The sequence below is a fragment of the Herpailurus yagouaroundi genome, unplaced genomic scaffold (assembly GCF_014898765.1).
Source record: "Herpailurus yagouaroundi ecotype Mexico unplaced genomic scaffold, PumYag 67659, whole genome shotgun sequence".
Lineage (NCBI taxonomy): Eukaryota > Metazoa > Chordata > Mammalia > Carnivora > Felidae > Herpailurus > Herpailurus yagouaroundi.
In genome coordinates, this window is record NW_024420459.1 from 74,456 (window position 1) to 85,736 (window position 11,281).

General features: G+C 46.2%; 1 non-coding gene across 1 annotated transcript; it reads left to right on the top strand.

Annotated features, from left to right (window-relative positions):
• The first annotated feature begins 10,474 nt into the window (after positions 1-10,474).
• LOC121025514 (U6 spliceosomal RNA) lies at positions 10,475-10,581 on the top strand. Its single transcript, XR_005788083.1, has one exon. It is a non-coding gene; the product is annotated as a U6 spliceosomal RNA (small nuclear RNA).
• The last annotated feature ends 700 nt before the right edge of the window (positions 10,582-11,281 follow it).

Below are 11,281 nucleotides of genomic sequence, written 5' to 3' on the forward strand. Positions count from 1 at the left end.
CACGTCGTGGGAACGTCTATTTTTATTTTTTCTTTAATTCTTTTTATTTATTCAATTTCAAGTGATCTTCTTTTTTTTTTAATATATGAAATTTATTGTCAAATTGGTTTCCATACAACACCCAGTTCTCATCCCAAAAGATGCCCTCTTCAATGCCCATCACCTACCCTCCCCTCCCTCCCATCTCCCATCAACCCTCAGTTTGTTCTCAGTTTTTAAGAGTCTCTTATGCTTTGGCTCTCTCCCCCTCTAACCTCTTTTCTTTTCCTTCCCCTCCCCCACGGGTTTCCGTTAAGTTTCTCAGGATCCACATAAGAGTGAAAACATATGGTATCTGTCTTTCTCTGTATGGCTTATTTCACTTAGCATCACACTCTCCAGTTCCATCGTCATGAGAACATCTAAAGGCCAGTCACCAATCGGCTGCCGGGGTAGCGGGCATGGCCCCAGCGCACTTCTGCCCAGGATGTCCCACCTCCTGGAGGAGCTATCCCAGCCCCGAACAACCCTGAAGGCCTGGCCAGGGCATAGCAATTGGTGGGCGGCAGGGACCCCCGTGAATTGGGGTTGGCAGCCCGTCTCTAGTCCCTGGGCCTCTGGAAGAATGAGGCACCTCACTAGTTGCTCCTATTCGTGCTGAAGCCCAGGTCAGGGCCTGAGGTGATTCAGGTCCCCTGGCCTCAGGGTCAAGGGATCTCAGCTTTCTGGAAAGTGTCTCTGGGAGGCACAGGGACCAGCTTTATGTCCCACCTTTCTTTCCAGCTCCAGAGACTCAAGAGAATCTGCCTCCGCTTATGTTCCTGTGTCCAGGGACACACAAGGACCCACCACCCGATGGTCTTTACGTTCCCGCACCCTGGGACTCACAGGGACCTGCCACCCCTTCCATTTCTGTGTCCAGGGACACACAGGACCATGCCGCGTGATGGTGTTTCCACTCCCAGGTCCAGGGATGCACAGAGATCAGCCTCCAATTCCATCCCTGGGTCCATGGGTGCAATGGTCTTTCCATTCACACGACCAGGTGCCCACAGGGACCTTCCATTCCTGTGTCCAGAAATGCACAGCGACCAGCCACGCGACTGTCGTTCCATTCCTGCACACAAGGACACACAAGGACCAGCCTCCCCTTCCATTCCTTTGTTTAGGGACCCACAGGGACCCGCCGTGCAAGTTCTTTTATTTTCTCACCCAGGGACACACAGGACTCTGCCTCCCCATGTATGCCTGTGTCCAGGGAACGGTATTGCCTTCACCCGCCAAGAGAACCACGGAGACGCGAATCCGTTCCACTCCTGTGTCGAGCAACGCAGAAGGACGCGTCACCAAAGGCTGATCGGTCACACGCACTGGGCCCCACAGCAACCTGCCTCCACTTCCATTCTCGTGGCCCGGAGGACGCAGGTACCCGTTCGCCACATCCTTTCCATTTCCTCACTTCTTGGAAGCCAGGGACCTGCTGAAATTTCCAGTCCTACTTCCCTGGATGGGACGTCCCTGGAGGGCCCACGGACGCCTTTCTCTTCCCGCCCTCAGGGACTCCCAGGGACCTGCATCTCCTACTCTTCCTGTGCCCAGCGATGCACAGGCGACACCTGCCATAAGATGGTGTATTCATTTCCCTGTCAAGGGACCAGTGGGACCTGCTGCCCCATCCATCCCTGTTTCCATGGCGCACAGGAACACACGAAGCCCAAGTTTTGTCACTTGGTGAGCGCGAGCATGGTTGGGGACCAGCCTTCCCTTCCATTTCTTTGTCTAGAGGTGCACAGGGACCTGCCACGACATGGCCATTCCATTCCTGCACCCAGGGAAGCACAGGGACCTGCCACCCTTCCCTTTCTATTTCCGAGATGCACAGGGATCGGGTACACAAAAATCCATCCAAGTGCGGCACACAGGGATGCACACCCACAGACTGTCCTCCGCTTCCTTTCTGGTATCCAGGGGGACACAGGGGCCGGGCACTTGATGATCATTCCATTCCCGTGCCTGGGTCCCCACTGGGGATCTGCCTCCCCTTCCATTCCTGTGTCCAGGGACACACAGGAACTCACCACAGGGCGGTCTTTTCATTTCGCACCCAGGGGCGCAAGGATCCTGTCTCCTGTTGCATTCCTGGGTCGAGGGACACAAGGGGCTTCGCCACGCATTGGCCCTTCCATCCTTGCGCCCAAGGACGCACAGGGACCCTGTGCTGCCTCTCCCATTCCTATGTCCCTGGATGCAAAAGACCGGCCACGTGATGCTCTTTCTCTTCCTCTGCTTTCGGACTCACACTGACTTGCCTCCCCGTCCACTCCCGCGTCCAGGAGGCCGATGGACACGCCCCCATGGCGCTCTTTTCCTTCCCAAGCGGGGACGCACAAGGCCGCGCCCACCAGAAACAGCCTCCCTTCGAAAGTCTTAGTGCAGGCACCGGAAAGGACCCCCCCTGGCCCGGTTTCTCCATTTCCGCGCCCAGGGACGCGCAGGAATCTACCGCCACTTGCATTTCTGTTTCCAAGGCACAAGCGACCCAAGCCTCAAAAGTTTTTATTGCTGTTGTTGTCTACCCCAGCCCAGCGATGGAACAGGATCAGGCTCTCCTTCCACTCCTGTGTCCAGGGATGAATCCAGGGAGGCCAGGCGAAGGTCATCCCATTCCCGTGCCCAGAGACGTACAAGGACCTGTCTCCACGTGGATTCCTGTGTTCCAAGAACACGCAGGGACCCACCCCGCGACGGTCTCTCCCTTCCCGCACCACGGGATCCACAGGAACCTGCCTCAACTTCCATTCACGTGGCCAGGGAGGCACAAGGCCCTGCTGCCACTTCCCTTGCTGGTTCCCTGGATGCAGCGGGAGCCGCCAAGCATCGCCTTTCTCTTCCCGCGCTCAGGGTCCGGGGACCTGCATCACCTACTCTTCCGGTTTCCAGTGACGAACAGGTGTGTTCCTTCCCGAACACTCCGGGAACAGCCTTCCTTTGAATGCCTTTGTTCCGGGTCTTGCAGGGACCCGCTCTGGCCTGGTCTCTCCATTCCCTTACCCAGAGACGTGCAGGAATCTACCCGCACTTGTATTCGTGTTTCAGAGGCACAGGGGGACACAAGCTGCGAAGGTTTTTTTTTTTTTTTTCTTCCCCAGCCTGGCGATGGAAGGGAAGCAGGCTCTCCTTCCATTCCTGTGTATGCTAGGCCTGCCAGTCTGTTATTTCTTTTCTTGCATCAGACATGCATGTAGAGACGGTGACTTTCTCCCATAGGGTCTCTTGATGTCTGACTCCCAGGTAGCTATCCCTGCCTCTAATTTGGATGCGGGGAAGGAGAGTAGGGCAAGAATATAACCAGCCTCCTACTCGCTACTTGGAGAACACAAACAGAGTTGGAAAGCAAGAGGAAAAATGTGGAAACTGGGCTCTGAGGTGATGAGAAGAGGGAGACCAAGCTATGTGAGAAAAAAAGAAAAATATTCACAGCTTCATTGCAAATTGTTGAGAGCTCACTTGAAAAACATGGAGGTGGGTGTTTATTCACCGAGTAAACATCTAACGAGCACCTTTTGTGAGCCAGGCATTGGCTGTCGAGCAATGAATAAAACGTGATCCTTGCCATCAATAGTCTGAGAGGTCCCACCAACTGAATAACTGATGGAATTCGGTCTCTTAAGTACATCAGTAGTACTACCAAGTATTAACCATCCATCTTGAATTACGTAGCAACAAGTAGAAAGTTTCATAAAATTAAATCAAAGTAGTAACAGCCTCTACAAAGAATTCTGGAAGCAAAGAAGGTAAGATTTTTTTGTGTGGGTTTAATGTGGAGGGGCTGACAAGAGCTGGGTGTTCAGCGCTTTAAAGCATTTTCAGCTTTCTACCTGAGCCAGGTTCTGGGCTAAGTATTGAGGATGAAAACACTGGACAGAACACATTTACTCATAATAAGAGAGCACGCAAGAGAATGGAAGCAGACATGTCAACTAGCAAACATATCTTATAAAATGTGTTCAAAATCTGACCACAGAATGTTACTGGAGCACAAAGGACATACTTAAAGCAAACTTGGAAGAAGGAAAGGGTTTCCCAAAAGACATGATGGCCCTTCAAGTGAGTTTCAGATGGTGCTGAAAAGGAGTTTATTAGGTTTTATAAGAGGGAGTGAACAATGAGGGGAGACATTTAGAAAGAAAGAATAGTTCTTGGACAAGGCAGAGATTTTCAACAATTGTCTTAGGGAGTTTCATGTGTCCAGAAGATATAAATACTTGTGGGTATGTGGAAAAAGATGAAGTCAGAGAAGAAGGCAGAGGCCAGGTCAGGAAATATCTTGTGCCCTAAACTAAGGCCATTGAACTTCATGCTGAAAGCATCGGCGATCTCTTGAAGAATTTTCAACAAAGACTATTTTCATAACTGTACCCTGTTCTACTCTGAAAATCAGGGTATAGGATGGGTTGGGAGAGGCCAGAGCAGACATAAAGAAATAAGGAGGCTAGAGTAGACACATGCTCTTTGTCCAACATCCTGGTCATCAAAATACCAGCCCTCTCCCATCCTAATATCCTTCTCAGCCCACATGACTCAGGTGGGGGCTCATATGCTTTCTTTCAACCTCAAGAATGGACAATTGACCAGAGGCCTGAACAATCCAAATACCTCTTTATCATCTTACCCCTGCTCACTCTAGCCAGTCATTGGTCTGGGCTTGGGCCTGTAGCACAACCCAAATGATAAAACAGATTTTGGGGGCGCCTGGGTGGCGCAGTCGGTTAAGCGTCCGACTTCAGCCAGGTCACGATCTCGTGGTCCGTGAGTTCGAGCCCCGCGTCGGGCTCTGGGCTGATGGCTCAGAGCCTGGAGCCTGTTTCCGATTCTGTGTCTCCCTCTCTCTCTGCTCCTCCCCCGTTCATGCTCTGTCTCTCTCTGTCCCAAAAATAAATAAACGTTGAAAAAACAGATTTTGCTGAAGCCATCAAGAAGGATGTTTTGCTCTTTTTTGGAAAGGCTAACGAAAAGGCTCATGTAGCCTTAGGGCTGCCAGTGACCATCTTCTGACTATGGAGAACTACTGCTGGAGACAAAGGGTGGTAAATAGAGTCCTGGCAACACTATATGAACCTCTGCATCCAGGAAAGCCTGAAAACATTTCTACTCTTCTGACTTCTCAGTTACATAAGCCAGTAAATAATAATGATAATAATAATAATAATAATAATAATAATAATAATAATTCTTTTCATTCTTTGCTTAAGTTAGTTGGAGTCCAACTTCTTGGACTGAAAACCCAGAGTCCTGATTAATACCAGGTCTATCACAGTAATCCAGACCAGAAATAGAATTAAAATAATGCCACAGTGGATGAAGAGGGAAAAGAGACATAAGAAAAAAAGTAAGGAAGCACCATCTATAGGATCTGGTGGTTGATTACATAGTGGGTGTGGAGAGGTAAGAGTCTTTGATAATGTCATACTTACTGGCTTGGAACACTGTGTGGCTAGTGGTGATGTCCAATGAGAAAGTGAACATAGGTGGGAAAACAGGTTTCAGAGGAAAAATAGTAAGTTCACTCTTGGATATGTTTATGGAGACGAGGGTCAGACTTGGTCTCTAGATTTAGGAGTAGTAGACAGTGGTAGATAGAGCTATCATTGTGAATATGTTAAGCCAGAGAGATTTTTTTTTTAATTTTTTTTTTCAACGTTTATTTATTTTCGGGACAGAGAGAGACAGAGCATGAACGGGGGAGGGGCAGAGAGAGAGGGAGACACAGAATCGGAAACAGGCTCCAGGCTCTGAGCCATCAGCCCAGAGCCCCACGCGGGGCTCGAACTCCCGGACCGGGAGATCGTGACCTGGCTGAAGTCGGACGCTTAACCGACTGCGCCACCCAGGCGCCCCAAGCCAGAGAGAATAAAGAGAGCAAAAAAGATCACTTTTCAGTGAAAAGAGAATGTCAAGGACACAGCCTAAGTGGATGACTGTTATATGATGGCATGCAGAGGAAAAGGAACCACAAAGGAGACTGAGGATAAGACACTGGAGAGGTTGTGTGACAACCAGGTCATGTGCCTCAAGAACTTTGACAGCAATTGAAGGAGTAAGAGTTTCAAGAGTGAAATTCTGTTCAACGGACTCTGTACTAAAAAAGACAAACAAGTGACTTATTTTCACTTCTGACTTCTAAAGTGCTTATAAAGGATGTCCTTAACAATTAGCAAAATTTGAATGAACTGTATGTAAATCATAACCTTTTCTTATACTCCACTGAAAATTAAGGTTGCCGGGCAAACTGCCACCCTCACATCTAGGGACAGGCCAGGACAGACAATCACAGCCAGGGACAGTTTGCCTGGAGCCCAAGCCACTGGAGCCATAAACTGGTACGAACACTCAGCAGGTAACTTTGACACATTACTGAGTCTGAGTAGGACTAGCAGGACAGTGAGGGATACTTGGGGGCTGCAGTCTTAGGAGGGTCATCACACTTTCAGGAGTTTTACCTCCAGAACCCGCCCCCCTCCCCCACAAGTTTTCACAGGAAGACATAAGGAAAACTCAGGTTTCTGATAGACTAGGCTGGGGGGTTCACAGTTTTCACAGGAAGACATAAGGAAAACTCAGGTTTCTGATAGACTAGGCTGGCGGTAGCATTGAACATTTTGAAAGACAGAGTTCCCCTATTCAGCAGGAGAAAATTACCAGAGTTTTGCCATACCTGAGACCAGGGAAATTACTCAATTCTACCCCCTCTAGACTTTCAGTCTTAACTAGAAGGAGGGAAAAAAATTCTGAGACACACCAGTGAAGGTCACAGTCCAGGGACGGGGCCTACTAAAAGATAGATATTTAACATCATATTCTAGAACAGTTGGATTCCCCCTGCATCATACCACCACAGTAACAGGGTCTAGAATGATAGCAGTGGACTAGTATACTGTTATACTGCAGTGCGAAGAGCTGTAAGGCCCACATTCTTATTTAAGAAGGAATTTTTAGGGGCACCTGGGTGGCTCAGTCGGTTAAGCGTCCGACTTCAGCTCAGGTCATGATCTCACGGCTCGTGGGTTCGAGCCCTGTGTTGGGCTCTGTGCCGGCAGCTCGGAGCCCGGATCCTGCTTCGGATTCTGTGTCTCCCTCTCTCTCTGGCCCTCCCCCACTCACGCTCTGTCTCTCAAAAATGAATATACATTAAAAACTAAAAAAAAAAAAAAAGAAGGAATTTTTAGGGATGACCAAAGACCACAGGAGAGTTACAAATAAGGATGCTGCAGGAAATTGAAACCTTGGCACTTACGGCTAGACAAGTAGAACAAGCACTAAACAAAGCCCAACTCCAAGGCAGATTGATAACACCTTACACCAAAGGCCTACTTCCTTAGCTCCTATTATCCAGTATATCATTCCAGCTTTCAATAAAAATGACAATGTATGAGACAAGGCAACAATATGCAGTCCAAGGAGACAAAGCAAACATCAGAACAACATTCAGACATGGTATAGATTTTAGAATCATCAAACAGGGAATTTAAAATAACTGTGATTAATATGTTAAGGGCTGGGGCGCCTGGGTGGCTCAGTTGGTTGAGCGTCCGACATCGGCTCAGGTCATGATCTCATGGCTCGTGGGTTCGAGCCCCGCGTCGGGCTCTGTGCTGACAGCTCAGGGCCCGGAGGCTGCTGCTTCGGATTCTGTGTCTTCCTCTCTCTCTGCCCCTCCCCCTCTCTGTCTCTCTCTCTTCCTCCAAAAAAATATGTTAAGGGCTATAATGTGAAAAACATAGGCAATGGGCAAGAACAGACAGGTAGAATACGGAAGAGTGACATCAGCAAAAATAGTAGAGTAGGGAATTTGAAGGGTCTGTCCCTTCACAGAAACACCAGAAAATGGGCAAATACTATCCGAATTAACTTTGTCAGACTCTAGGAAATAAAGTTTTCTAGCAACCAAGTGAATGCGGAAAAAAAAAACAACAACAAAGAAAACTGAGGATAGGAGAACTCTGTGGCATTTTGACTGAGCCTCAGCCCACTCCCCTCCCCTCTGTGACAATAGTCCTGAAGACAATAAGCTGGCATTCCTGGTGTGGGTACCCTGTTCTGAGGGAGCAGAGGAGATCTTGTTCCCAAGGAATTGTATCTGTCTACTTTAACCTGTCTGGGGTTTCCCTGAGGACCGATGCAAGGTGCTTGCTTTTTTTTTTTTTTTTTTTTTTTTTTTTTACCTAACTCCAAACTCTCTGGTGGTGACAGAGTAGCTGGATAAGGACAAAGAGAATAAGAACCTTGAAAGCAGCAAGAAAGCGAGGGCGCCTGGGTGGCTCAGTCAGTTAAGCATCCAACTCTTTTTTTTGAATTTATTTTTACATTTATTTATTTTTGAGATACAGAGAGACAGAGTGCAAGCGGGGGAGGGGCAGGGAGAGAGGGAGACACAGAATCCGAAGCAGGCTCCAGGCTCTGAGCTGTCAGCACAGAGCCCTATGCGGGCTCGAACCCACGAGCCGTGAGATCATGTCCTGAGCTGAAGTTGGTCACCCAACCAACTGAGCCACCCAGGCACCCCTAAGCATCCGACTCTTGATCTTGGCTCAGGTCATGACCACACGGTTCATGGCATCGAGACCTGTGTTGGGCTCTGTGCTGGGATTCTCTCTCTCCTTCTCTTTTTGCCCCTCCCCCACTCATTTTAGGCCCAAAGACAAAAATAGGTTTAAAGTGAAAGGATGGAAAAGATATTCCAGGCAAATTGTAATCAAGAGACCTGAGGTGGCTATGCTAGTATTAGGCAAAATAGATTTTAATCAAAACATGTTACGTATTGATAAAAGAGTCACATTATCAAGAATTAATACAACAATTATAGACATATTCACACCTTACAAGAGAGTCCCAAAATATATGAAGCAATGTTTGATAAACTAAAAGGAAGAAATGGGTTTACAATTGTCAAAAACTTCACTTCTCACTTTCAGTACCGGATAGAACACCTAGACAGATCAATAAGGAAATAGAAAACTTGAACAACACTATAAATCAACTTGACCTAGCAGACATATATTCCACCCCCAAACAGTAGAACATACATTTTCACGTGCACATGGACTATTCTCTGGATAGATTATATGTTAGGTCACAAGTCTGTAGCCCACTTTTTGAGTTATTAGCTTTTTGCTGTTGAGTTGTAGGAGTTCCTTATATATTTTGAACATCAACCCCTTATCAGATATATGCTTCACAAACATTTTCTCTCATTCCATAGGTTGCCTTTTAACTCTGTTGATTCCTTTGCTGTGCGGAAGCTTTTTAGTTTGATATAGTCCCACTTCTCTATTTTGGCTTTTGTGGTCTGTGCTTTTAGTGTAATAGTATGAAAGCATGGCCAAGACCAATGTCATGAAGCTTTCCCTCCTATGTTTTCTCCTAGGAGTTTTATTTTAAGTCTTCCATTTGTCTTGAGTCCATTTTGAGTTGACTGTTGTTGTACAAGATGTAGGGTCGGATTTAATTCTTTTGCATGTGAATACCCAGTTTTGCCAGTTCCATTTGTTGAAGAGATTATTACTGCCCCATAGCAAATTCGGGGCACCCTTGTCAAAAATCAATTGACCATATATACATGGACTTATTTCCAGGCTCTCTATTCTGTTCCACTGGTCTATATGTCTACTTTTATGCCAGTACCATACTGTTTTGACCAGCTTTGTAATATATTTTGAAATAAGGAAGAATTATGCCTCCAGTTCTGTCCTTTTTTCCTCAAGATTGACTTGGCCATTCATTGTCTTTTGTGGTTCTATATGAATTTTAGAATTGGTTTTTTTCTATTTCTATTTTTAAAAAGTCAGTGGGACTTTGATAGGATTGCGCTGAACCTATGGATTGCTTTGGGAAATATGGGCATTTAAACAATGTTAAGTCTTCTGATCCATGAACATGGGGTGTCTTTCCATTTGTTTGGGTTTTTAATTTCTTTCACCAGTGTTTTGTAGAAAATGGGCTAAGAACTTGAACAGACATTTCTCCAAAGAAGACATACAAATAGAACAACAGATATATGGGGAAAAAATGCTCAAAATTATTAATCATCAAGGAAATGTAAATCAAAACCACAATGAGGTATCACCTCACACCTGTCAGAATGGCTATTATTTTTTTTAAAAAGACAACAAGGGTTGGCAAAGATGTGGAGAAATTGGAACCCTTGTATACTGTTGGTGGGAATGCAAAATAGTACAGTCGTTATGGAAAATAGTATGGAGGTCTCTCAAAAATTTAAAAACAGAACTATCAGATGATCCAGTAATCCCACTTCTGAGTATTTATCCACAGTTGCTGAAATCAGGGTCTCAAGGAGCTATTTGCACTCCCATGTTCATTGAAGTACAATTCACAACAGCCAAGATATGGAAACAACCTAAATGTTCCTTGATAGATGAATAAAGAAAATGTGGTATAGACATGCAATGGAATATTATCCAGCATTAAGAAAAGAAGGGCGCTCACTTCGGCAGCACATATACTAAAACTGGGCCTATACAGAGAAGATGAGCATGGTCCCTGCACAAGGATGACACACAATTTGCAAACTCTTCCCAAGAGTTTCTCAAGAAATGCCACGAAAAAAAAATCTGCAAAATGGGACAACATGGATGAACCTTGAGGACATTATGCTAAATCAAGTAAGGTAGTCACAAAAAGTCAAATGCCATACTATTCCACTTACATGAGGTACCTAAAATAGTCAAATTCATAGAATCAGAGTGAAAGGGTGGTTGCCTGGGGCTGGGGGGAGGGGGAAACAGGGAGTTGCTAAGCGATGGGCATCAAGTTTCAGTTAAGCAAGATGAGTAAGTTCTAGAGATCCACTGTACAACGCTGTACTTATAGTCAACAATAATGTAACATCCACTTCACAATTTTTAAGAGGGTAGGTCTCATATTCAGCATTTTGCTAAAATAAAATTTAATTTAATTTTTTTTAAATGTTTTTATTTATTTTTGAGACAGAGAAAGACAGAGCATGAGCAGGGGAGGGGCAGAGAGAGAGGGAGACACAGAATCTGAAGCAGGCTCCAGGCTCTGAGCTGTCAGCACAGAGCCCGACGCGGGGCTCGAACTCACACACCGCGAGGTCATGACCTGAGCCGAAGTCGGACGCTCAACCGACTGAGCCACACAGGCGCCCCAATAAAATTTAACTTAATTTTTAAATTAAGCCCCAGTAAATTTTAAATGATTGATATGACAAAATATTTTCTCTGACCACGACAAAATGAAGCTGTAAGTCAGTAACAGAAGGAAA